This window comes from Rhinolophus hipposideros, assembly GCF_964194185.1.
Source record: "Rhinolophus hipposideros genome assembly, chromosome: 17".
Taxonomy (NCBI): Eukaryota; Metazoa; Chordata; class Mammalia; order Chiroptera; family Rhinolophidae; genus Rhinolophus; species Rhinolophus hipposideros.
This window is the reverse complement of record NC_138063.1, coordinates 58,913,764-58,939,328: the sequence shown is the minus strand read 5'-3', so window position 1 is coordinate 58,939,328 and position 25,565 is coordinate 58,913,764.

Sequence of the window (25,565 nt, the reverse complement as noted above, 5' to 3'; positions counted from 1 at the left end):
ATGCTCATAACACCAAGGTCACTGGTTCGATTCCCACATGGGCCAGTGAGAAACAATGGCTTAAGCTTGGAGCTGAGCTGTGTCCCCCACAACTAGATTGAAAAACAATGACTTGACGTGGAGCTGATGGGTTGTGGAAAAACACACTGTTTCCTGCCCCCCGGCCCCCCAAAAAAAGTTCTGCGACTTTAAGCAAAAAGACATATGTGAAACTAATTTTACCATAGGCTAATTGATATGAACAAGAGTTAATTTCCTACAGCATCTCATCAACATTATAAGTAAACAATGTTGAATGAAACAATGTTATTAGAAGACCTGCTGTACATTTCTCAAAACCCATGGACTGTACAACATCAAGAGTAAGCCCTAATGCAAACTGGACTTTGGGTGATTATGATGTGTCATGATAGATTCATTGATTATAACAAACGTACCACTGTGCTATAGCATGTTGATAATGGGGGAGCCTGTGCATGTGTGGGGGCAGGAAATGTATGGGAATTCTCTGTACTTTTCATGACTGTGGGCCTAAAACATCTCTAAAAAAATAAAGTATATTAAAAAAAAGTTTGAACATATAATTGCAGAAATCCACTGGCAGGGTTGAAAGAAGACAGTGTTTTCCATTCAGCGTTAAATTTTTTTTTTAAATTAAAGTTTGTTGGGGTGACAATTGTTAATAAAGTTACATAGATTTCAGCTGTACAATTCTGTAATACATCATCTATATATCATGTTATGTGTTCACCACCCAGAGTCAGTTCTCCTTCCATCCAGCTTTAAATGTATGTTCTACAATTGGACTCACTCCTTATAATGACTCCAGATTAATATATACATATTTTTATAAATCTCCTAATTATTTTTTGTAAGTATAATCACATTGTAGCATGCTTTCTTTTCTTATGACAACTTTAATTTGTTAAATGGAAACACTTAAAATATCTTGTAATTTGTGTAACCATGCTTTGGTATTACTTCATTTTTTGTGTACTAGTGGCCCCCCACAAATGGAAGTAGTCAGGGACCGTCTTGAGTATGGAGGGCCCCACCCTTAGTCCCTTTCATAGGCTGGCAATGTCTTGCCTCTCAGGCTATTATTCTCCCTCCGATAGTCTCCTACCCAAGCCTCCCATTCCATGAGCAGTCTTGAGATGGGCCTCCCCTCCTATCATTCCCCTTTGTGACCTTCAAAATGACCTCATGTCATTTCACCCCAATTCAGCTGGCTCTGTCAACCTGCAGGCCTCTCTCCCTCAGAGCCCCAGACAATCTGTAGAGCTTCCTCCTCACTCATACAAGCTGCCGCCATGGCTAGAACTTCTATAAACCCCAAGTCTCATCATGCCTTTAGGGGCAAATGAGCATATGGGGGTATTCTAATTCTGCCATTCTGGTGTCACCATAAGCTTGGATTTGTCACTTGGGAGAAAGGAGCTATGCAGGTGAAACTGAAAAGGTTAAGTTAAAAATCACGTGGTATTGAATTTGATTGGAAGTGTGAACTCATGTATTTTATGTTAAAATGTTAAATGTATTTTATTCAGTGAAAGGTCCCAAAACAAGTCCAGCAGATAGCAGTGTGCTCTCTTACAGACATATTGTGGTTTCCAAACACCCTTCTCTGCTGAATGAAACCAGAAGACCGTGGAGAAATGGCTGATTCCAGGTCTGAGCAGGAGATGTACAAGGTGAGTTTGGAACATCTGGTCGTGCGATAGCAAGGTAGCTACCCTAGACTACCAGGGTCATGTCTAAAAGACTCAGTAGACAACGTGAATGATTCTCACTGGTCAAAGGTCAGACAACCACCTAAGCACCAATAAGAATAAGAACTATAATGGATTGTAAACACATTAAGTCTGCTTAAATCCATAGGTTCACATGGTGCTAAAAACAAACAAACTCACTGTCACCATTGGTAACATACTAATTTTTTTTTTGAAAAGTGGTATATAAGAGGGAAAGAATTGAGCATTTATCCTTTTCTTCCTATATCAGCTGTACAACTGGGTAATCAAATAGTAGATAAGAGGAAATTTTTCTTTACAGACATATTCTTACTACTGAATGAAGAGGTGTAATGGAAATAGAATACCACCCATTTTGCAACTCTAATAAATGTAGACATTGATGATTCAATTTCTCCTAGCATTATAACAGAGAGACAACCAGGCATGGCATGCCTCCTGATGGAACAAGCATCACTTATGACATAGTCTTGCCAAAAAAAAATAAAAAAAAAATCAAACCTGAATCAAATCAAGCTCTAGCTTCAACTACCAATTTTAGGAAATGCAGACAAGAATATGTGACTCCTGTGCTTCTTGAGCTCCAGCATGTGTATGAATTACCAGGAAGCTTGTGAAAATGAAGTTCCGATCCAGCAGGTCTGGGGCAAGCCTGAGATATTTTGCATTTCCAACGGGTCCTGGGTGCTGCTGCTGCTGCACCGGGAACACACTCTGAGCGGTGAGGGTTACACGACCCCACGGGGATGTAAACTGCAAAATCCACACAGCGCTAGGGGACAAACAATATGATTTTTTTTCCCAACAAGTAAATTGCAAGAAAGAATGATTAAAAGAGTCTTAAGAGACATATTAACCAGTTACAGTGGGTGATCCTTGTTTGGATTTTGATTTCAACAAAATGTAAAAAAAAAAAAAAGACATTTGTGAGATAATTCGAAATTTGAACATTGACAAGATTACTTTCTTAGGGCTGCCTTAACAAGCTGGGTGGCTTAGAATAACAGCAATTTAATGTCTCTTCTGCATGCTAGAAGTCCAAAATCAACGGGTTTGCTCCCTCTGAAGGCACCAGGGAAGCATTCTTACTTGCCTCTTCCAGCTTCTGGTAGCCCCAGACATTCCTTGGCTCATGACAACATAATTCCAATTTTCTTTTTAATTTATTGGGGTGACAATTGTTAGTGAAATTACATAGATTTCAGGTGTACAATTCTGTATTACATCATCTATAAATCCCATGTGTGTTCACCACCCAGAGTCAGTTCACCTTCCATCACCATATATTTGATCCCCCTTATCCTCATCTGCCTCCCCCCACCCCCCTTACCCTCTGGTAACCACTAAACTATTGTCTGTGTCTATGACTTTTTGTTTCTCATTTGTTTGTCTTGTTCTTTTAATTAATTAATTTATTAATTTATTTTTTATTCATTGGGGTGACAATTGTTAATGAAATTACATAATTTCAGGTGTACAATTCTGTATTACATCATCTATAAATCCCATTGTGTGTTCACCACCCAGAGTCAGTTCTCCTTCCATCACCATATATATGATCCCCCTTACCCTCATCACCCACCCCTTAACCCCCTTTCCCTCTGGTAACCACTAAATGACTGTCTGTGTCTATGAGTTTTTGTTTCTCATTTGTTTGTCTTGTTCTTTTGTTGTTTTGGTTTATATACCACATATCAGTGAAATCATAGGGTTCTCTGCTTTTTCTGTCTGACTTATTTCGCTTAGCATTATACTCTCAAGATCCATCCATGTTGTCACAAATGCTCCTATATCATCTTTCCTTAATGCCGAATAGTATTCCATTGTGTATATGTACCACAACTTCTTTATCCATTCATCTATCGAAGGACATTTTGGGTGTTTCCATATCTTGGCCACCGTAAACAAAGCTGCAATGAACATTGGAGCACACGTGTCTTTATGTATAAATGATTTCAAATTCTTTGGGTAGATACCCAGGAGAGGGATTGCTGGGTCATATGGTAATTCTATTCGTAATTTTTTGAGGAACCTCCACACTGCCTTCCATAGTGGCTGCACCAGTCTGCATTCCCACCAACAGTATATGAGGGTTCCTTTTTCTCCACAGCCTCTCCAACACATGTTGCTATTTGTCTTGTTGGTGAAAGCCATTCTGACTGGGGTGAGGTGATATCTCATTGTGGTTTTCATTTGCATTTCTCTGATGATTAGTGATGTTGAGCATTTTTTCATATGTCTAATGGCCATTTGTATGTCCTCTTTGGAGAAACATCTCTTCAGGTCCTCTGTCCATTTTTCAATTGGGTTGTTTGTTTTTTTGTTGTTGAGTTTCATGAGTTCCTTGTATATTTTGGATATTAGCCCCTTATCAGAGGCACTGTTTGCGAAAATCTTCTCCCATTCAGTTGGTTGCCTCATTATTTTGTCAATAGTTTCTTTTGCTGTGCAGAAGCTTTTAAGTTTCATATAGTCCCATTCATTTATTTTAGCTTTTACTTCCATTGCCTTTGGAGTCAAGTTCATAAAATGCTCTTTGAACCCAAGGTCCATAAGTTTAGTACCTATGTTTTCTTCAATGCAGTTTATTGTGTCAGGTCTTATGCTTAAGTCTTTGATCCATTTTGAATTAATTTTGGTACATGGTGACAGATAGCAGTCCAGTTTCATTCTTTTGCACGTAGCTATCCAATTCTGCCAGCACCATTTATTGAAGAGGCTGTCTTTCGTCCATTGTATGTTTTTAGCTTCTTTGTCAAAAATTATCTGTCCATATTTATGTGGTTTTATTTCTGGGTTCTCAATTCTATTCCGTTGGTCTATGTGTCTGTTTTTCCGCCAATACCAAGCTGTTTTGATTATTGTAGCCCTGTAGTACAAGGAAAAATCAGGGAGTGTGATACCTCCAGTATTGTTCTTTTTTTTTAATATTGCTTTGGCTATTCGGGGTCTTTTGTGGTTCCAAACAAATCTGATGATTTTTTGTTCTATTTCTTTAAAAAATGCCATTGGGATTTTAATGGGGATTGCATTAAATCTGTATATGGCTTTGGGTAATATGGCCATTTTAACTATGTTGTTGCTTCCAATCCATGAGCACGGAATGTCTTTCCATTTCTTTGTGTCTTTCAATTTATTTCAAAAATGTCTTATAGTTTTCAGCATATAAATCCTTCACATCCTTGGTTAAGTTTATTCCTAGGTATTTTATTCTTTTTGCTGCAATTGCAAAAGGAATTGTTTTTTCTATCTCTTTTTCTGAGATTTCATTGTTGGTATATAGGAAAGCAATGGACTTTTGTACGTTGATTTTGTAGCCAGCAACTTTACTGTATTCATTGATTGTTTCTAATAGCTTTTTGGTGGAGTCTTTAGGTTTTTCTATATATAGCATCATGTCATCTGCAAAGAGTGACAATTTAACTTTTTCATTCCCGATTTAGATGCCTTTTATTTCTTTCTCTTGCCTGATACCTCTGGCGAGGACTTCCAACACTATGTTGAAAAGCAGAGGTGATACGGGACAACCTTGTCGTGTACCTGAACGTAGAGCAAAGGGCTTCAGCTTTTCACCATTAATTATGAGATTAGCTGAGGGCTTGTCATATATGGCATTTATTATGTTGGGGTATTTTCCTTCTATACCAATTTTAGTAAGTGTTTTAATCATAAATGGATGTTGTATCTTATCAAATGCTTTTTCTGCATCAATTGATAGAATCATATGATTTTTGTCCTTTATTTTGTTTATGTGATGTATCACATTGATGGATTTGCGAATGTTGAACCATCCTTGTGCCCCGGGGATGAACCCCACTTGGTCGTGATGAATAATCTTTTTAATGCATTGTTGTATTCGATTTGCTAGAATTTTGTTTAGGATTTTAGCATCTGTATTCATCAGAGATATAGGTCTGTAGTTTTCTTTTTTTTGTGTTGTCCTTACCAGGTTTTGGTATCAGGGTAATGCTGGCCTCATAAAATGAGTTAGGGAGTACTGACTTTTCTTCAATTTTTTGGAAGAGTTTGAGCAGGATTGGTATTAGATCCTCTTTGAATGTTTGGTAGAATTTACTGGTGAAGCCATCTGGTCCAGGACTTTTGATTTTGGGAAGGTTTTGGATGACTGATTCAATTTCGTTACTGGTGATCGGCCTGTAAAGATTTTCCAGTTCTTCATGATTCAGCCTTGGAAGGCTATATGTTTCTAAGAACTTGTCCATTTCTTCTAAGTTATTAAATTTGGTGGCATATAGTCCTTCATAGTATTCTTGGATAATCCTTTGTATTTTTGTGGTGTCTGTGATAACTTCCCCTTTTTCATTTGTGATTTTGTTAATTAGTGTCTTCTCTCTTTTTATCTTAGTGAGTCTAGCCACTAAGATAATTTTGTTAATTATGTCAATTTTGTTAATCTTTTCAAAGAACCAGCTTTTTGTCACATTAATTTTTTCTATTGTCTTTTTGTTCTCTATTTCATTTAGTTCTGCTCTGATTTTTGTTATTTCCTTTCTTCTGCTGACCTTGGGTTTCGCTTGTTCTTCTTTTTCTAGTTTTTTAAGGTGTAACACGAGGTTATTTATTTGGGATTTTTCTTGTTTCTTGAGATAGGCCTGTAATGATATAAATTTCCCTCTTAAAACTGCTTTCGCGGCATCCCAAAAATTTTGGTAGGATGTATTTTCATTGTCATTTGTTTCTATGTATCTTTTGAGCTCTCCTCTAATTTCTTCTTTGACCCAGTCGTTCTTTAAAAGTATGTTGTTTAATCTCCATGTATTTGTGTTTTTTCCTGCTTTCTTTTTGCAGTTGATATCCAATTTCAAAGCTTTGTGATCAGAGAATATGCTTGGTATGATTTCAATCTTCTTAAATTTGCTGAGGCTGATTTTGTGTCCCAATATATGGTCTATCCTTGAGAATGTTCCATGTACACTAGAAAAGAATGTATAGTCTGATGTTTTAGGATGAAGTTCTCTATATATGTCAATTATGTCCATTTCATCTAATGTGTCATTTAGGTCTGCTATTTCGTTATTTATTTTCTATTTGGATCATCTATCCATAGCTGTCAATGATGTATTTAAGTTTCCTAGTGTAATTGTGTTTTGGTCAATTTCTCCCTTTAGTTCTCTTAGTAGTTGCTTGGTATATTTCGGTGCTCCCTGATTGGGGGCATAAATATTGATGACTGTTATGTCTTCTTGTTGTATAGTCCCCTTTACCATGATGAAATGTCCATCTTTGTCTCTTGTTATCTTTTTCACCCTGAAGTCTGTTTCATCGGAAATCATTATGGCTACACCTGATTTTTTCTGGGTACCATTTGCTTGAAGTGTCAATTTCCACCCTTTCACTTTGAGTCTATGCTTGTCCTTGTAGCTGAGATGTGTCTCTTGTAGGCAGCATATGGTTGGGTTTAGTTTTTTGATCCAATCTGCTACTCTGTGTCTCTTTATTCGTGAGTTCAGTCCATTTACATTTAGGGTGATTATTGATATGTGAGGATTTCCTGTCATTCTGTCTTTAGTTTTCTGGTAAGGCTGTGTCTCCATTGGTTCTTTGCCTTTTTGTTGTTGTCTGTTATTTCTGTATGGTAGTATTCTATGATGTTTCCCTCTGTTTCTTCTTTTATTACAGTATATATTTCAGATTTGGATGTTTTTTGAGTGGTTACCCTTGAGTTTATGTAAAAGAAAGTTTGATATTTAGAGTATTCCAGTTTCTTCAGTACGCTTACTTTCTCTATTCCCATATTCCAGTTCAGGCCTTTACGCTCCCCCTTTTTATGTTTCGGATGCCACAAGTTGTCCCTGTTGATGGTGGTCTAATAGCCTCCTTTAGTATTTCTTGTAGTGCAGGTCGTGTATTAGAAAATTCCCTCAGCTTCTGGATGTCTGGAAAGGTCTTTATTCCTCCTTCATATCTAAAGGAGATCTTTGCTGGATATATTATTCTTGGCTCATGATTTCTCTCTTTCAATAGTTTGAATATTTGGTTCCATTCCCTCCTAGCTTGTAGAGTTTCTGCTGAAAAATTTGATGATAATCTAATGGGCTTTCCTTTGTAAGTTACCGTCTTCTTTTCCCTGGCTGCCTTGAGGATTCTTTACTTATCATTGATTTTAGACAGCTTCAATACAATGTGCCTTGGTGAAGGCCTGTTGGGATTGAGGTAATTAGGTGTTCTATTTGCTTCTTGGATTCGAGGATCCAGTTCTGTCCACAAGTTTGGGAAGTTCTCATCGACGATTTGTTTGAATATATTCTCTGTTCCCTTCCCTGTTTCTTCTCCTTCTGTTATGCCCATTATTCTTATATTGCTCTTTCTGATGGAGTCAGAAAGTTCTTGTAGAGTTCTTTCATTTCTTTTAAGTCTCAAGTCTCTTTCTTCTTCCCTCTGTGTAAATTCCAGGTTCCTATCTTCGATGTCACTGATTCTTTTCTCCATCTGGTGAACTCTACTACCTAAGCTGGATATTTTATTGTTAATTTCTTCTATTGAGTTCTTAATCTCCAGAAATTCTATTTGGTTCTTTTTCAAGATTTCAATCTCTTTTGTAAAATGCTCATGGTGTTCTTTGATTGTGTTTCTGAGTTCATTAAACTGCCTTTCTGTGCTTTCTTGCATCTCGTTCAGTTTTTTCAGAATTGTGATCTTGAATTCTCTGTCATTTAAATCACAAAGGTCCATATCTCTAAGTTCCTTTTCTGGAGACTTTTCACTTTCTTTCTGAGCTATCTTGTTGCCTTGGTTATTCATGGCAATCACTGATTTACTATTTCTCTTCCTAGACATCTACAGGAGTGTCTTCTGCAACAGGTTGATAGGTATGCGAAGAGCTTTTGGAGTTCCAAAGCTCTTTCTGCACCAGATTCAGAGCCCGTTTGTTTCAGCAGTTCTGTTTACTCCTGCAGGGATCCGCCCAGATAGGTGGGGCCAGGGGCGGGGTGAGTTGTGAGAGGTGGCCCAGAGCAATGGTGGCGACCACCACCACAGCCAGTCCTGCTTCCACAGCTCCCTCCCCTTTGCCGGAACTAGTTGAGCTGCGAATCTGTGTCTGCGGTCCACAGTTCTCAGAGCAGCAAATATTCTGTCCTTTGATCCGACACTGCTACTTTATCGCTTCTAGCACTGGGCAGGTGGGGGCGGGGCGAGCTCTGGGAGGGTAGGGAGGGGGCGGCTAGTCTCCGTGCCTAAGGCTTCCGTTCTCTGCTCGGCAGTGAGGGCTTAAACCACCGATTTCAGCCCTCTTCCCTCAGTCTTTGCTCCGAGGTCTGCCGTGAGCGAGCGTTGTGTTCAGCGGTTTTGTATGCTGCCCCCTCAGCCCTGCGGGCCGTGAGCGGAGCCCTAGCAGTCCGAGTCCTTCCCTCTCCCGCAGCTGCGGAAGATCCAGGCGCAGCGGGCTCCGAGCACTGAGCTAGGTCTGTGTCCTGCGCCCGCGCGGCTCCGTCCCCGCACTTCTCCTCTCCCTCCTCCCCCACTCGCGCGATTCACCCACCTGGAGGTGAATTCAGTAGTCGGCCTCTTCGTCTTGCCTGTCTGCTGTGCAAGGAGTCCTTTGTGGAGTTATTGTTGTCCGATTCGTTGTAAATTCCAGGGGAGCGTTACAGAGGCTCACCTCAAGCCGCCATTTTTTTTTTCTTTTGTTTTTTAATACTTGTTGGTAGAATGTTTTATTTTCTCTCTGACTGTAGCCTTTTTTTTCCTCTCTCACACCTGTGCTATGTTTTCTCTGCACTATTGCAGCTTCTCACACAATGGTGGGATTCCCGTGGAAATGGGCTTCTCCTCTGTTAACTGTTCGCCTGAGTCATAGGGTGGCACGTCCCTGTGGGGATGCGGAGAGCTTTTGAAGTTCCAAAGCTCTTTCTGCACCAGATTCAGAGCCATATGTTTCAGCAGTTCTGTTTACTCCTGCAGGGATCCGCCCAGGTAGGTGGGGCCAGGGGCGGGGTGAGTTGTGAGAGGTGGCCCAGAGCAATGGCGGGGACCACCACCACAGCCAGTCCTGCTTCCACAGCTCCCTCCCCTTTGCCGTAACTAGTTGGGCTGCGAATCTGTGCCTGAGGTCCACAGTTCTCAGAACAGCAAATATTCTGTCCTTTGATCCGACACTGCTACTGTTTCGTTTCTAGCACCGGGCAGGTGGGGGTGGGGCGAGCTGTGGGAGGGTTGGCAAGGGGCGGCTAGTCTCCGTGCCTAAGGCTTCCGTTCTCTGCTTGGCAGTGAGGGCTTAAACCACAGTTTTCAGCCTTCTTTCCTGTCTTTTCTCCCAGGTCTCTGCCGTGAGCGCTGGGTTCAGCTGTGTTATATGCTGTCCCCTCAGCCCTGTGGGCCGTAAGCGGAGCCCTCGCAGTCCGAGTTCTTCTGTCTCCCGCAGCTGCGGTAGTTCCGGGATGAAGCGAGCTCAGAGCACTGAGCCAGGTCTGTGTCCTGTGCCGGAGCGGCTCTGTCTCCACACTTCTCCCTTCCGTCCTCCCCTTCTCGCACGATTTTCCCACCTGCAGGTGAATTCAGTAGTGGACCTCTTCGTCTTGCCTGTCTGCTGTGCAGGGAGTCCTTTGTGGAGTTATTGTTGTTTGATTAGTTGTAAGTTCCAGGGGAGCTTTACAGAGGCTCACCTCACACCGCCATTTTGATGACGTGTCTCCTAATTCCAATTTTTACATGGCATTCTGCCTGTATCTCTTCCCATATTTCCTCTGTGCACATCTGTCTTGACATCCATATTTCCTTCTTAAAAGAACACCAGTCAGAGCAGATTAGGCCTCATCCTAATAACCTTATTTTAGCTTAATCACCTCTATAAAGACCCTATTGCCAAATAAGCTCATATTCTGAGGTACTGGGGGTCAGGATTTCAATATATTTTTGGGGGAGGGGGATACAATTCAACCCACCGCACTAGATATTTGATAATATTAAGGAAATAATGCTAATTTTAAAAAAAGTTATAATGATTATGGCTATGTTTAAAAAGTTTCTTTTTCCTTCAGAGAAACATATTAAAATATTTACAAGTTATAATGTTATAATGTTACATTATAAATGTAATGTTATAATGTATAAATGTAATGTATAATGTAATAATGTTATAATGTTACATTATAAATGTTATAATGTATATGATTTACTACACTACAGTATGGGACCAATTGTAGGGTAAATATATGGCAGTAATAGATGAAGTAACATTGGCTCTGACTTATTTGTTGAGCCTGGGTGATATGCATACAAGGGAACATTATAGTATTCTGTTAACTGTTATAAAAGTTTAAAGTTTCTGGCAATAAAGATAAAACAAACAAAAAAATAAGAACAAAAATGAAAAACTTTCCTCATACCTGACTGGTCCCGATCCCTTACTCCAAATAATCCCCCCCCAACCCACCTTCTCCCAATACAGAAGTTCCCTCCTACAGACAGTTTGGCTGGGGCTTCCCTCATGAGTTCCCCAGGAACCTCTGGGGCCCATATATCCTGTTGGGCTATACACACAGCACCCCCCCATCCCGTGCAAACTTCCTTCACTCCCTTCCCATGTGGTGTCCTTCCCTCAGCCAGCTTTCCCTGAATAGGAAATTGCCTGCTGCTGTCTTTGCCCTCTTGGGGGCAGCCACTGCTCAGGGAAGTGATGCCCCAGTCCCAGTGAAGCAACAGGCTGGGAGCTGTGGTAGTGGGGGAGGTGAGGTAGGGGTGCAATGCCCTGGGCCCCATCTTCTACACCCAAGGGCAGGCCATGTGGTCTCTGAAGGGACAGTGGCTTGTGGACGTACTTCCCACCCCAACCCTCACCCCCCCAAATTTGTCATGGTTCTGCTTGCAGCTATTTCTATCCTAACTCTGAGGGCTCTGGGCCAGGCCCAGCAGGAGGGAATTAACGTCCAGTGGTCCCCTTGAGAGGGACTCTCTGTTCATCAGGGAGAAGAAATCTGTAAGCAGAGAGTGTCCCTTAAGAACCTTGTGGTCTCTGTCCAAGGGCCCCTCCCTCCAGGAGTGAGACAGCTTTATAGAATATTAAACAATGAAGACAAGACAGAATAGCATTGTGAGGCATTATGGGATCTTACAAGTGTTTAAATTGCACAGTTTAACACCTTTAAGAAAAAAGGTTTCTGTACGTATAACCTCATTTGGAGATAATATAAAAAAGTGTAAACTCAAGGTCTTTTGAGAAAGCAAGGCTTAGATAATATAGCCCCCGACTTCTTATGGGACACCTCACAGACCTTGTCCTGCTGGTTTCCCACAAAATCTCTCCTCAGAGGCTCACCCCTGGGACTTGCCGCAGGTAGGCCTCCCCCCACCCTCAACCCCTTCCTATACCTGTAGGTCAGTCACAGATGTTCTCTGGCTTGTCCTGCATGGTAAATTCCTTCCACACTTGTTTGTTGGCACCTACTATCTGCCAGAGACAGTTCTAAGTCCCAGGGAAATAACAGCGAAGACAGGACACAAAAGTCCCTGCATTCTAGAAGGGGGGCTAACAAGAAACAACAAATTCAGCAAAGAAGTAAATTGCAGTAAGTGTTAGGGGTATGTGCCATGAAAACATTAAGAAGAGGAGAAGAATAAGGGGCTGGCTGTGGTCGACATGCAGATGTCACCTAAAGAAAACCCTAGGTTCAGGATCCTCTTGAAGAATAGGATTCTCTGGCAGCCCCCTGGGCTTGGGTCCTGCCTGGCAAGAACAGGAGATGGCCACAACTGTGGTGCCCTTTATTAGCCAGTCCCTAGCACTCCTTAACTCCTCCCACCAGCCACCTCACTCATTTATGCTTTCTGCCTGTTCTTGTGGATATCAGACTGGGATAAAAGTATACACATGCTCATCTTTCAGCGTTTTCAAGTTTGGGGCAGGGCAGCGCAAACTTTAATGTGTTTCGTCACCTGGGGATCTTGTGAAAATGCAGGTTCTGATTCAGTAAATCTGGGGTGGTCCCTGAGATCTTCCTATTCTCATAAGGTCTTAAGTGGTGCTGAAGCTGCTTGTCCATGGACCATATTTAATTATCAAGAAGAAAGGGGAGGGGATTGGAAGGAGGGAAGACTAGTGCTCATGGAAAAGGAAGCCAGCAAGAAATTCTTGGTGATGGTGTTATCGCAGGACTCTGTGGGGACAGAGCCCCAGAGAGCAGTTTCCACGCTCTCAGCCTCACATAGAAAGGTGCTGACTCAGGTAGTAGATGGCCATCAGCTGTGACTAGTTGGCCATTGGCTGTTACCGGTTAGCCATTAGCCACTAATCTAACTGCCGTGGCTAAGCTAGCAAGGTGGTGTAGTGGTGTGGCATGGCGGAGTGTGGATTACGGATTGCAGAGAGGCGGATTGCAGCTAGCAAATGAGGTTGGTTGGCAGAGACAAGTGGATGGCGGGTTGCGGATCGTGTGGCTCCTACTTCCTCTGTCTCCAACCCAGCCGCCAGCGAGAACATAGTGATATGACTCCCCTATCTATGGCTCCGTGGGTGTTCCTTTTTGGCCTCACCATGTCTTGAGTTCTTATGTGGAGAGTGGGACTAGAGACCCCATATAATCCCCCCGCGTGACAACTCTTTTAATTATTCTTATCAGTTACTCTCTATTAGTTTGTTCCTATCCAATTGAGGTTTACATTGCTGTCATTGACCCAATCCATTGACTTGAATATACCCACGGACATTTATGTAGGACCAATTTAAAAATCCCGTCTTGTCTTCTATAAAATACAAACAATCCAGGCTGGTCTTCATTCTGTGAGCTTTTACTGTTAACTGCATGTTGCAGCCAGATGAGTCCATGAGTCAGTGATACTGTGAGCTCACCCCAAGGGCTTCTGCCCTGTCTGCACATTGGAATAACCTTGGAGAGTTTCTAAAAATACCTGTCCACAGATAAATTCAATGACTTCACCAGAATTACTAAATGTCTCATGGGTGATTGCAATGTGTAGTCAGGGTTGGAAGTCAGAAAGGTGTCTAAAAGAACATGACATGAGACATGAGGAAGCATCGTGGAACAAATGACACAAGTGGTTTCCTGTGGATTGTGTCAAATGAGAAAATGATAGGGCTAGAGTTGGACAAAAGGGCTCAAGATCAGGGGAGGATGAAACAAGGGTGGAGAATCTGAATGACGTGATTCAAAACAGACCCCACAGTAGCCTCTTGAAGAATGCTTTGCTTCTGCAGTGACTTTGGTGCCAGGACTTGAGCAGGTGGCAAGAACTGCAGGGATGCAGAGGCCACTGCAACCTTCAAGGTGGCATTTTGAGACAGAAGAGACTGGGATAGTGGCAGGAGTGGGTCAAGAAGGACTTTCGTCTTGGGACCTTGACTCATTTGTTAATTCTAAATAGGATCAGATTTGTGCTTTAGAAAAACCAAGTTATGTGGAGAGGGGCGGGCAGGACAGAGGCTGGAGTCCGGAAAGCCAAGTCAGGAGGCTCCTGGCTTGTTGGGAAATGACAAGACCGTGTCCTGGATCAGGGGCTAGATGGGGTGCTGTGGGGAGTGTGGGTGGAACATGCTTATATGAGGAAAACAAGCGTGAGGAGGCAGCCAGCACCAGAGTTCTTTTTAGGGAGGGACCCTCTGTATGCAGGAAAATACCTTTCTGAAGTGTGCTGAGAGGACAAGAATCGTGATTTGGAAGGAGATGGGAAAATAAACAGTTACACTGTTGTGCTAAGAAATGAGCTGAAATTTGGGAGAACTGAAAAGAAAGGGGATCGGAAGGAGGGAAGATTGGAAAAGGAAGCCAGCAAGAAATTCTTGGTGATGGTGTTGTCGCAGTATTCTTTTAATTATTCTTATTAATTACTCTCAATTAGTGTGTTCCTATTCAATTGAGGTTTACATTGCTGTCATTTAAACTGCCCTAGAGCTTCAGGGAAATCCATGTTTTCAGTTTTTTTTTGTGAGTTGTCTCGAGTATACAGGGGGGTGGATTAAGTGAAAGGGCAAAGTTCCATCTCCAAAAAAGTGCAGAGACGAGGGAAGACACAGGACATGGAGAGATGAGTGAGAACAGTCAACCTGGAGTCACAAATGGTCAGGAGAATAGGAACCCTGGGGAACCTGTAGAAATCTTGGACAGGCCACAGGATGAAGGATTGGTGATATGACACAATCCTACTGAGCTCCCGGGGCAATGGAGACCTATGTAGGACTCATCACATCCGCACACCCACCCGGGTGAGGTAGCCACATTTTAGGACACATGACTAAACTGGGTTCTCAGATCATTTCTTTAGTAGTAGGGTCTTTTTTTGGTTTTATAAGACAGAAACTCAACCCAAACTGATATAAGAGGGGGAAAGGTAACTCATTGGTTCATTTATTTAAAAAGCCAGGAGTAGTTTCAGTCATGGCTGACATAGGGGCTCACAGATCAACAGTGAAACCGACAGCTAACAGTGTGTTTAGGTAGTAGATCATTGAATCTGGATATAAGTATGGATGTTAACTTAGCATTTTAGTTACTTTGGTTGTCACATAGCTTATAGTCAAAGATTAAGAAAGTATGTTAGTCTGGCCGGCCATGCTCCTAACTCTGAAGGCCCCCGGTTCGATTCCCACATGGGCCAGTGGGCTCTCAACCACAGGGTTGCCGGTTCAATTCCTCGAGTCCCGCAAGGGATGGTGGGCTGCGCCCCCTGCAACAAGCAACGGCAACTGGACCTGGAGCTGACCTGCGCCCTCCACAACTAAGACTGAAAGGACAACAACTTCTTGGAAAAGAATCCTGGAAGTACACACTGTTCCCCAATAAAGTCCTGTTCCCCTTCCCCAGTAAAATAAAATAAAATAATAAAATAAAATAAATAAAATAAAATAAAATAAAAAAGTATGTTAGTCATGTTATGAAGCAAGTCCCAGGAGAAATGTTTAAAAGTACACTTTGCCTGAGATAATAGCAAAATGTAGCTAGTTAAGAACAAAACAATGATACCTTAACCAACGTCCAGCCACAAGATGTCTGGTTTCTGCCTTTTGCTTTAAAGATAATGTCGCTGATGCACAAGTATGAGATATTTTGCAGAATCTAGGTTCTTCAACCCAGCACCCCTTGTTCTCACAATATCATTTTGTGTTGCTAATGTACTGTTTCTTTGTCAAGCAGAGGGAGATAACTCCAGGGCTACAAGGAGAATTCATAAGTTTGTTTTGCAGAAGGAATAAATGGCTTTAATAAAGTTGCAACTAGCTGCTGCCACCCAGAAGTCTGGTTGCACAAAATGTCATCTGTGACTGAAGAAACACAGACTTTCCCTTTGGCTCCCTGAAACTTACCCCCACCCCCGCCCCTTACTGCCTAACTATATTAGAACTCCCTTCTTTTGCTTTTTGGAAAAACAGATTTGAGAGATCTTGCTCTCCTGTCCTCTCACCTGGGCCAAATCGGAAACACATTTCTCTCTCCGAGCACCAGTGTCTCACTAGTGAGTGCATCAGCACATGGACCTGGATTTTGGGAGGCGATTCTGTAACAACAAGACTGCTCTTCTTGCAGAGCTAAGTTTCCCTAGCTCTTCTTGGCTTCTGGTTTCTATGCTGTTGGTTGTATTCTCAGGCAGGTGCCCCGCTGGTGGCCGCAAGACTGAAATGTAGAATTTTGAAGTGTTTGTGGGAAATTAAAATAAGTAAACAAACAAACAAACAAATAAATATTGCTGAGTAATGCCAACAGAAACCTGTTGGCAGGGTGTAGCTGGAGACAGTTTCTATAAACAAGGGCAGTGTGAGGCTTTGCCTTTAGAAATAGACCCCTCGTTCCAAGTGAAGAGGGAAAATTGCAGTAGGGTTGAGGCAAGAGGAAAAGTAAGTGGAGAAAGGCCATCTGGGATAGAGGAGGCTTCCCTGAAATGAAATGTGTTCTTGCTCTAAGCCTTGCATGGGTCTTGTCTTCATCTTCCCAGCCTCCCTTGTAGCTGGGGTGACTGTGTGACTTGCTCTGCCCAATGAGACGTAAGCAGCTCTCTGCTTGGAGGATTTCAGGCAAAGCTTTTACTGTCCTTGGAAAGCACAATGGCGACAAAGGCCAGTGCCGACTCTTCCCCTGCCTTCCTCACTTGAGCCCTGGAGCTGTGGCAGCCATCTTCTGACCTTTCTGTTTTATTCCTTGAGCAAAGACATGCTTTGGAGCACCAGTTTGGGAAAGAGTTTAGTTCTCTTTAAACCAATGGATTAAGAATATATTTTTAAATTATAAAAGTAATACATACTCAAGGTAAAAATTAAAATAATACCCAGGTATATATAATAAAAAATGAAAGTCCTTCAGGGATCCTTCTTCCTCCTATCCTGACTTTACAGAGGTAGCCGCCGCTAACAGTTTGAGGGAGAAGTCCCCCAATATCTTCCTGGACTCTATATACCTTACTGAGACTTTTCCTGTTGAATTCCATGACCTCTATCCACATGAACACACATAGGTTAGCTTCATTCTTTTAAGTGGCTCCAGAGTAGTCCCATGGTGGGCTCTGTCATAATTTATTTAGTTATTCCTCCAGGAATGGACATTGAGGGGATAAACTAATATTATTTTTAGCCTCATTGCCTTATTTTCCCAAGGAAAAAGAAGTAATTGTCATTGTCCTCATCAATTGACGTTTAGTGGGTGGCCACTGTGTTCTGTTGGGGGACATGGAACAGAACCAGACAAAATCCTTGTTCTGAGGGGTTGGCTGGGTCAATGTGTCAAAATATAAGGTCACACCTGAGTACCAAATGAGGAAGTTTGGGAGGAGGGAGTGGGAACAGGAGGTGGTTAGCTGTGGTCCTCACACCAAGGAGAAGTCATTGGAGCTGATTCTGAAAGGTTGGGTAGGTGGCAGAGAGGGTGCCTACCTGGGTAGTGGGTGGCAAAAGGTACAGAGGCAGAGAGAATGAGCAGACGTGGTTCTCCAGGCACTCCCCAGGGTGTTCAGGAAACATTGTGCATCCCCAAAAAAGTGAAATTGAGGTGCCAGAACTCATTATCTGGCCCTTCTCAGGGCTTACAGACTCATACCGTTGAGCAGACTCATACTGCTTCTGTGGTGGTATTTTTTTTTTCTTTCTCTCTCACTCTCAACTTTTTCTTTTAAAAAATAAAAATAACTGTGAAGGGTTCAAGATGCCTTTCTTTAATGACATCTCAGCACTTAGGTCCCAGCAGCACATTGGTGGCAAAGAATGTCCCCTGTCAGTGTGGCTGCTTGCCTTTATTTGAAGTGTCTGGCTGAGCTATCTCCTTGGTGACATGCTTCTTTCAGAGTGAATTATTCATGCCCCCACAGCCCCCACTTCTCCCTCAGCCCCTGCTCATTCATCCCGCAGGTGTGAAGACAGGCCTGGCCTTTGTATGTGCAGATTGTGTCCCCTCCTTCTGCTCCCTCTTGGATCCCCTCCAGGACTGTCAAGGTTTTCCTCGCTCTGGGCTGTGCTGTGTGCGGGCTGATGTCTCCTGTCATCCGGGGGAGGTCTGTGCAGCCCCCATTCTGCCTCTAATCTCCCCCTCCACAAAGGGCAGCCCTGTCACTCAGGGGGATGGCATGCACCCTGCTTTGAATAGGAGGAAACAGGGCTAGTAGAGTGGCTACAGCCCTCTAAATGACAGGCTGCTGAAAGAGGGGGCAGATGGGCAGGGGGCTTGGGCAGAAAAAGGGAATGTGGCACCATCTTGGGCCACCAGAGTCATGGAGCCAAGTTTATGTTGGGAATATGTGATGGCACCACACACCAAGTGAAATCCTGGTCGTACTAACTAGTGGTTAGCATGTGTGTGGGATCTGGGTTATGGTCTCAAGGCCATCATAGGAAAAGAAAATGACCTTCAGGGATAAGGTCAGTAGCTTCATCCTCCACCAGGCTCCCCAACTCTTCCCCTGCCTTCTGGATGGGCCGTGATAAAAATATGACGGAGGGAAGCAGGAATGTAGTGAGCTGACTAGGACTGGCTGGGTACTGGGCCAGCTAGTGTGCATTTTTCTCCTCAGTGTCCTTTGTCTGTCCAAAGGGGAACACAGTGCAGCAGAACCTGCATACAGAAGATGCTCACTGTTATTATTGGACAGTGGCACAGAGCAGAAGTGGAAAGTAGGGCCTGCAGACAGGCTTTCTCTGACCTACCCAGTGTTTAGGAATTTATTGTTAAAGTTACTAACATGGAAAAATGTGGAGATTCCACATGGAAATCCGGCCACACAGGGCCCACCTTACTTCAAGGTAACAGCAGGCTGGAGTTGAGTGGCGCCTGTCCCCTAGAGGCGGCACAGGTGCCCCCAGCTCTCCTCAGCCCCCACCACTGTCATTGTAGGGAGCTCTGGACCTAGAACAGACCCACCACTGCTATCTATGACCTATGTAGCCTCTCTGAACCTGTTTCTTCATTTGTAAAATGGGACTCAAATGAAAACAAGAGGAGTGTGTGTATATCATCTAACTCTGAACTGGGCACAGAGAGCGCATCCTCATTGAAAAGGAAAATGCTATTACTGAGGTTTGGTTGTCATTCTTTGTTATGGGACCAGTGTGGCGTGCACCTCATGGGGCTGGGCTCTCCCAACCCCTATGGGTGGCTCAGAGGATGGGACGACAGTGAGTCAGGCAGGCCCTTGGATTCCCAGAGCCTTCATTGCAGCCCATAGGGGAACATGGCAGAGGGGCAGCCAGAGGGGCTCTGTAGGAGGCTGTGTCTATGAAAGAGGGTACCTTCCCGAAATCCCCCTGTGCCCGGAAGTTGGCTACTTAGAGGGGAAAACAGGTGCTGGGTACCAACTCTGAGCTGCCCCCTGTAAATTAATCCACTGAGCAATTGGGAACAGAAAGTGCTTCCTGTCCTGGCTCAGGACAATGGACAATAAATGCAGCCAGCCCTCTGGGCCCCGACCCCTGACCTCAGAGGCTTCAGGAAGAATTTCCCAGCACACACACACACCTGCGGTGTGTTGAGCCCTTAGCATTGTTCTAAGCTTGAAGCTGAGCTGGACCCCTTTCTCTCAGAAGCCTCCAGCTTGTTCTGGAATTGAGCCCAAGGAGCCTTTACTCTTCCCCTGAGACACACATTTCCTGGGGAAGCAGACCCTACATGACATGTATTGAATAAGCTTCCTTCGGTTCAGTTTCATTTGAAGCACACTTATAAAGCCCCTACTATGTATAGGACCTTTACACTTCACAGCACATCACCAAAATGCTTTTCCTAAAAGCTATTGTTTAACAATGAACAGAGCACCGCGTGTGCATGCTGTGAGGCACCCAAGTGATATGCACACAGACAGGTTAAAATATTCTTACTGGGGGAAGCTTAAACATGGGTACCGACTGATATCACTAGCAAGTAAGGACAATTAGGAAAGTCATTAATTGGAATAATTTCTGACCCCAAAGATACCCATTATGTAAGCAAGGCTGGCTTGAATTGTTTTCTTGCGCCAATGCACTCCAGTGGAGGCCGGCTCCTTGAGTGAAGTCAAAGGCTGTGAGAGTCCCACAGGCTGGAGGGACCTGAGGCTCCTTTTTACCTCCTGAGGCTGATAACCAGGGCCATGTGGTTTGACTACAACAGACAATTATGAGCATGAGTGCATGCACTGGCCATGGCGTTAGTAGCTGTTCTGCCTTGCCTGGGGAGTGTTCACATTTTGTCTTTTTAAAAATAATGGACTAGTTCATTCTTAGAGAAGGAGATAACAGAGGGCTCATGTCCAACCAGGAGGTAGCTAGGGAAGTGCATTCTGAAAGGCTTTGGGTAGGAATCAGGCCTGAGGAACTCTCTGTATGTGTGACTCTCCCATTTTTCCTGCAGAAAATCTGAACTGCTGGTAAGGGCAAGAGACCTGCCTGGAGCCCCAGGACAAAGTGGTTGGTGAGCTGCTTCCTTGTCCCGGGTCAGCCCTGCACCTGTCCAGCTCCTGGGTGAACAGGTGCTCTGAGACAAGTATATCCTGAAAATGCCTCCTCAAAAGAAGCTTTTATTCGTGGAAACCAGGACTGCCCATGGAGCGTGGCTCTTGGAGGTACTAAAGCTAGGTGGGGGTGGATGAAGCAGTGGGCTCTGTTTCTTTCTTCAGGTGTTGTCTGACAGCCAGGCTTCTCCCACTCTCGGTCCTTTGGGGAGGCTCCACATGAAGGGCCAGTCCTTCCTGTCCCCTCCCTTTAACATTAATGAACTTCTCTCTCTCTCTCTCTCTCTCTCTCTCTCTCTCTCTCTCTCTCTCTCTCTCTCTCTCTCTCTCTCTCTCTCTCTCCTTTTCAATGATTGGGCCGTTGGAATCAAAGAGGCCCTCTGGTGACTCAGGCGTTTCCCATTGCCCTATTCCTGCATCCTCTACTCTTAGCGCTGAGAGTTTTTCACGTCCTATTTGGAACTGATAGGAAACCCTTTCATTGTTTCGCTACATGGATATTAGCACTGATGAAGGAAGCGTTCCATCAGATAATTGGCTGCTGTAGCGAGCTTGCTTCCAAAATGAGTGCGCCCAGAATCAAAGTGTCCATACCTCCCAGTGACCCCCAGATTTACAGCCACTGAGGCACCCTCAGCCAGGATGACCCGGGGCTCTGGGCAGCCGGAGCTCTGCCAGTTGAGAGACACAGAGGTCCAGGTTGAGTGTGACCCTTGTCCTGACTGCCCACTACCAGTCAGAGAAAGAGAGAGAGAGAGAGAAACAACATTGGGAATGGAACTTCTGTGTCTTGAGTGCTCACAATGAGCCAGGACTCTGCTTGCCCATTTGAGGACATTTCTGCACCTCTTTCTTGGAGTACTGGTTTCCAGCTGGGCACCTTGGAGTCCTTGAAGGGTCCTGGAGATATTGCTAGCACCCTCTGAGCAGTTTCCTTTCAAGCTATTTTCCATGCCCACTTTTTGTGTAAGACTACTTGAATGAAGACTTTGCTGCTAAAAAGTCATTGGAAGAACCACTTCCTGACCACAACTTTCTAAGGTAAATATTTTGTTTTTGCAATTAGATATTTGCAGATGGTTTGACTAAAGCCTGATTCTCCCACTGGATTACTAGCCAATGAGGATGAGGGCTGTTATCTATCAGGTTCACTGCGGTCTACCTGCCCCTATTTGAGGGCTTAAGCTGGTGGGTGCTCAATAAAAATCTCCTGAATGAATGAATGGTTGTCACCTTCCTCCCTCTCAGGCTCAGAGAGGGTAAGCAGTTTTCTCAAAACACACAGCAGGATTTGAACCCCAGGTGAACCATGTTTCTCTTTTTGGGAGAGGCTGCAGTTCTGGGGATGAGGATGGGGATGGTGTCGGGAAAGAGGACAGGGGTTTCCCACAGCACCATTCTGATTCCTGGTTAGAAGGGATTTCCCTTTGATGACTTCTGTCCTATTTTTCCGAGCTAAAATGACAAGCCATGTCCACATCTTTGGTTAAAGTGCTCCCCCTTTAGGAAACATGTACATTTGGACAGAACCATCTGCTCAGGAGCTGCTCCAGAGGAAAGGTCACACTACCCGGCCTGGTCTCAGCTGTCAGCTCTCTGCTAGTGCCAAAGGTGCCAGCCTCTCCCAGCTCTTGAATCCTAAGCGCAGCTACATTTTGAACATCTATGTGACAGGCCCCCTGCCTGATACCTGATGTGCGTTATAGCTAGTCTTTAGAATAAGCCCTACATAACATAAACATTTTTGTGCCAGGGTCGGAGATGGGAAACTGATACCCAGAGAGTTTGGATGGTCTGCTTGAAGTCACACAGACTTGGTGATTGCAAACGTGGGCCCTTCCAAGTCTCTAAGCCACCCAGTTTTGATACTTCAGTAAGTTGTGCATTCAGAAGGACTTGGGAAGCTTGTGAAAAAACACAGATTCCAGGCCTTACCCTTGGCGATTCTGATTCAGCAGGCACGGGGCAGGGACCAGGAATCTTCATTTTGACAGTTGTGCTGGTGATTGCCACGCACAGGCAGGTTTGTAAATTACTTGTAGGTGACTCATTGTCTCATCAGCTTTCCTGGCTTAGTAATGGACAGTTGCTTCTTGTCCACAGTCTGGCTGAGATAATGATGCTGGTGGGAGAGCAATCTATTGCTAGTCCCACAAATCCTACTCAGAATGATGCGCCCTAGGGCCCAGCTTATCTTACCTGACGTAAACCAAAGAATCTCTTGTGTGGTCATCTTTTAATGAAAAAAAAATCTCACCCATTTTCAGTGTTGACTTTAGCTTAATTCTATTTATTTATTTTGACATGGTGAAATACTTATAACATGGAATTTGCCATCGTGACAATTTTCAGGTGTTCAGCTTAGTGGCATTGAATACATTCACGTTGTGCAAGCATCAGCACCATCCGTCTTTTTCATCTTGCAAAACTGAACTTCTGTGCCCATTAAACACTAACTCTCCATCTCCCCGCCCCCAACCCCTGGAAACCACCATTCTGTTTGCTGTCTCTATGAATTTGACTATTCTTGGTACCTCATATAAGTGGAATCATACAGTGTTTGTCTTATTATGATATGCTTATTTCACTTAGCATGTCTTAAAGGTTCATCCATGTTGTCACATGTGTCAGAATTTCCTTTTAAAGGCTGAATAATATTCCATTGTATGCATAGACCACATTTTGTTTATCATTCATCCTATGATGGACACGGGTTGCTTCAGCTTTTAGTCACTTTGTGACTTTAGCTTTATTTTAACATTATATAAATTTGGGCACACCCAAAACTAAATATCTGCACTCTTTACTTCTACAACAATAAAGCCAAAACAAATGTATAAATTAAAGTGCTCGCTTCGGCAGCACAGATACTAAAGTTGGAACGATACAGAGATTAGTATGGCCCCTGTGCAAGGATGACACGCAAATTCATGAAGCATTCATATGTTATTCTTTTCTGATGTCACTAAATTGTCATGTCTTCGGGTACTGTCTTTGGAGGCACAATTTTCCCGCCATCGCCACGAGCAGTCCCTCGCCCTCAACACCGGTTTTCATCAGTGGCTGTGGGACAGCACCCTGTCTTCTCTCAGATTCAGAGAGAGCAACAAATCTGAATCGGAATTGCTTTCCTCATTAACTGGAAGAGTAGCTCCTGAGGCATTTAAAGCCAGCATCAACAGACTTCACAGTTGTTTTAAGAAGAACCTCCCTGTTAATGTACGTTGGCTACTTTGGAGCTGCTTTGGTTGGTACTGCATTAGGTCGCAGTATGTGGTCCGTTATTTGTCTCAGAAAAAGAACATGGTCTACTGAGAAATTATTAGAATGCGAAAACTATAGTTTATACCACAGGCTGTGCTTGCACTGGAGACTGAGCAAAAGGAAATGTGAAATGAATAACGTGATGGAATATGTCATCTTCATAGAATTTTTACCAAAGACACCAATTTTTCAACCAGATTAGCATTTACTTTATTTATAGAGACGTTTCAAATATGTTGTCTTTCCAGTGGTGTTTTGCTTGGTGCTCTTCTGGTGGTGACATAACATTGGTTCTACAGATTTGCATAGTGTTTTTTTCTGTTTTTATGTATTTTTTTAAAATAACTGCTTGTTCTAAATGTGCATTTTTGTCAAACTGCAACAGTTATTTTATACAGATGTTTAATACTTGTTACTGTGCTCTTTTCTGTTATATATTCTGATTTTCAAGGATGACTATTTTGTATTATCAAAAAACACATTTGAAAAAATACATTTGAATTTAGCAACAAAATGTATAAGTTAAATAGTAAAAATGATAAGACTAATGAAATTCAAATCAACAACATGAACTTACATCAGTGGACGATGTTGTCTCACTGAAACCTGGTGAAAACAGGAAGGAGATGCTGGCAGCCTTGGCGCAGACTCCGGGGAATCTGGTATGTTCTTTTGCCACTGTGGTGAAATAAGTTTCCTATGTTTTTCTCTATTTGAACGATCGCAAAGTCTCAGTATTTACATCACCCACAAATGCCGTTTGCCCTTGTCTCGTTCATCCTTTACCTCTTATTCCTGCCTGGGTCCTTTACTCACTGTCCTACGGCCATTAACGTTGTGCCCGATGGCTATCAGGCCTGACTGCTGGTGCTGGAATTTTGTGACTGCTCTTGGTTAGAAGGTAACCATACAAACGCGTATGGAAAATGACTTCCCAAAATTAAAAGCTCTTGGTGAACCAACAAAGTCTGGAAACTATACCCATGGGCCCCAGTTTGAGAAACACTGGTCTAGCCTCTTGTTCAGGATGGTTCTACCTGCCTGTGATGTTAGCTGTTGTCTGAAGTTAATATTAGGTTGATGCAAAAGTGATTGAGGTTTAAAATGTGAAAAATACTTGTGAAAACCACAATGACTTTTGCACCAACCTACTATCTAGTCTCCCAGGTTATCAGCAGGCTTCCAAACTGTCCTGGCTGACAGAAGGCAGCCTCCTACCCTATTTCTAAATCCTGAGTCTCTCTGAGACTTCTTTCAATTCTTGCTTCTCCACTTTTAATTGCCAGCTCATTGCTGAGCAGAGATGCTGGACAAAATCTGAGATCAGAGAACCCCAATTCATAGGCTCTGCCCAATGCCCTGGGTCTATTGACCTCTCCTTTCCCTATTTCTTTCCCCCAGGCAGAAACCTTGTAGAACTTTGATTATTTTTAATGATACAAGTTACCATTTATTGAACACCTACTATGTGCCACAGGCTTTGCGAAGTTCTTGACACACGTCTTTGAATCATCACTGCCCTGCAGGAAGGACCATGGTGGTATCCCCACTTTTCATATAGGACCCTCATACACATCAGGTAGTTTGCCCAGGGCCACATGTACAGAAAGTAACAAAACCAGGCCTGGCTGACTTCTCTGGGATTGCACACCATCCCCACCGCTGGAGGCAATT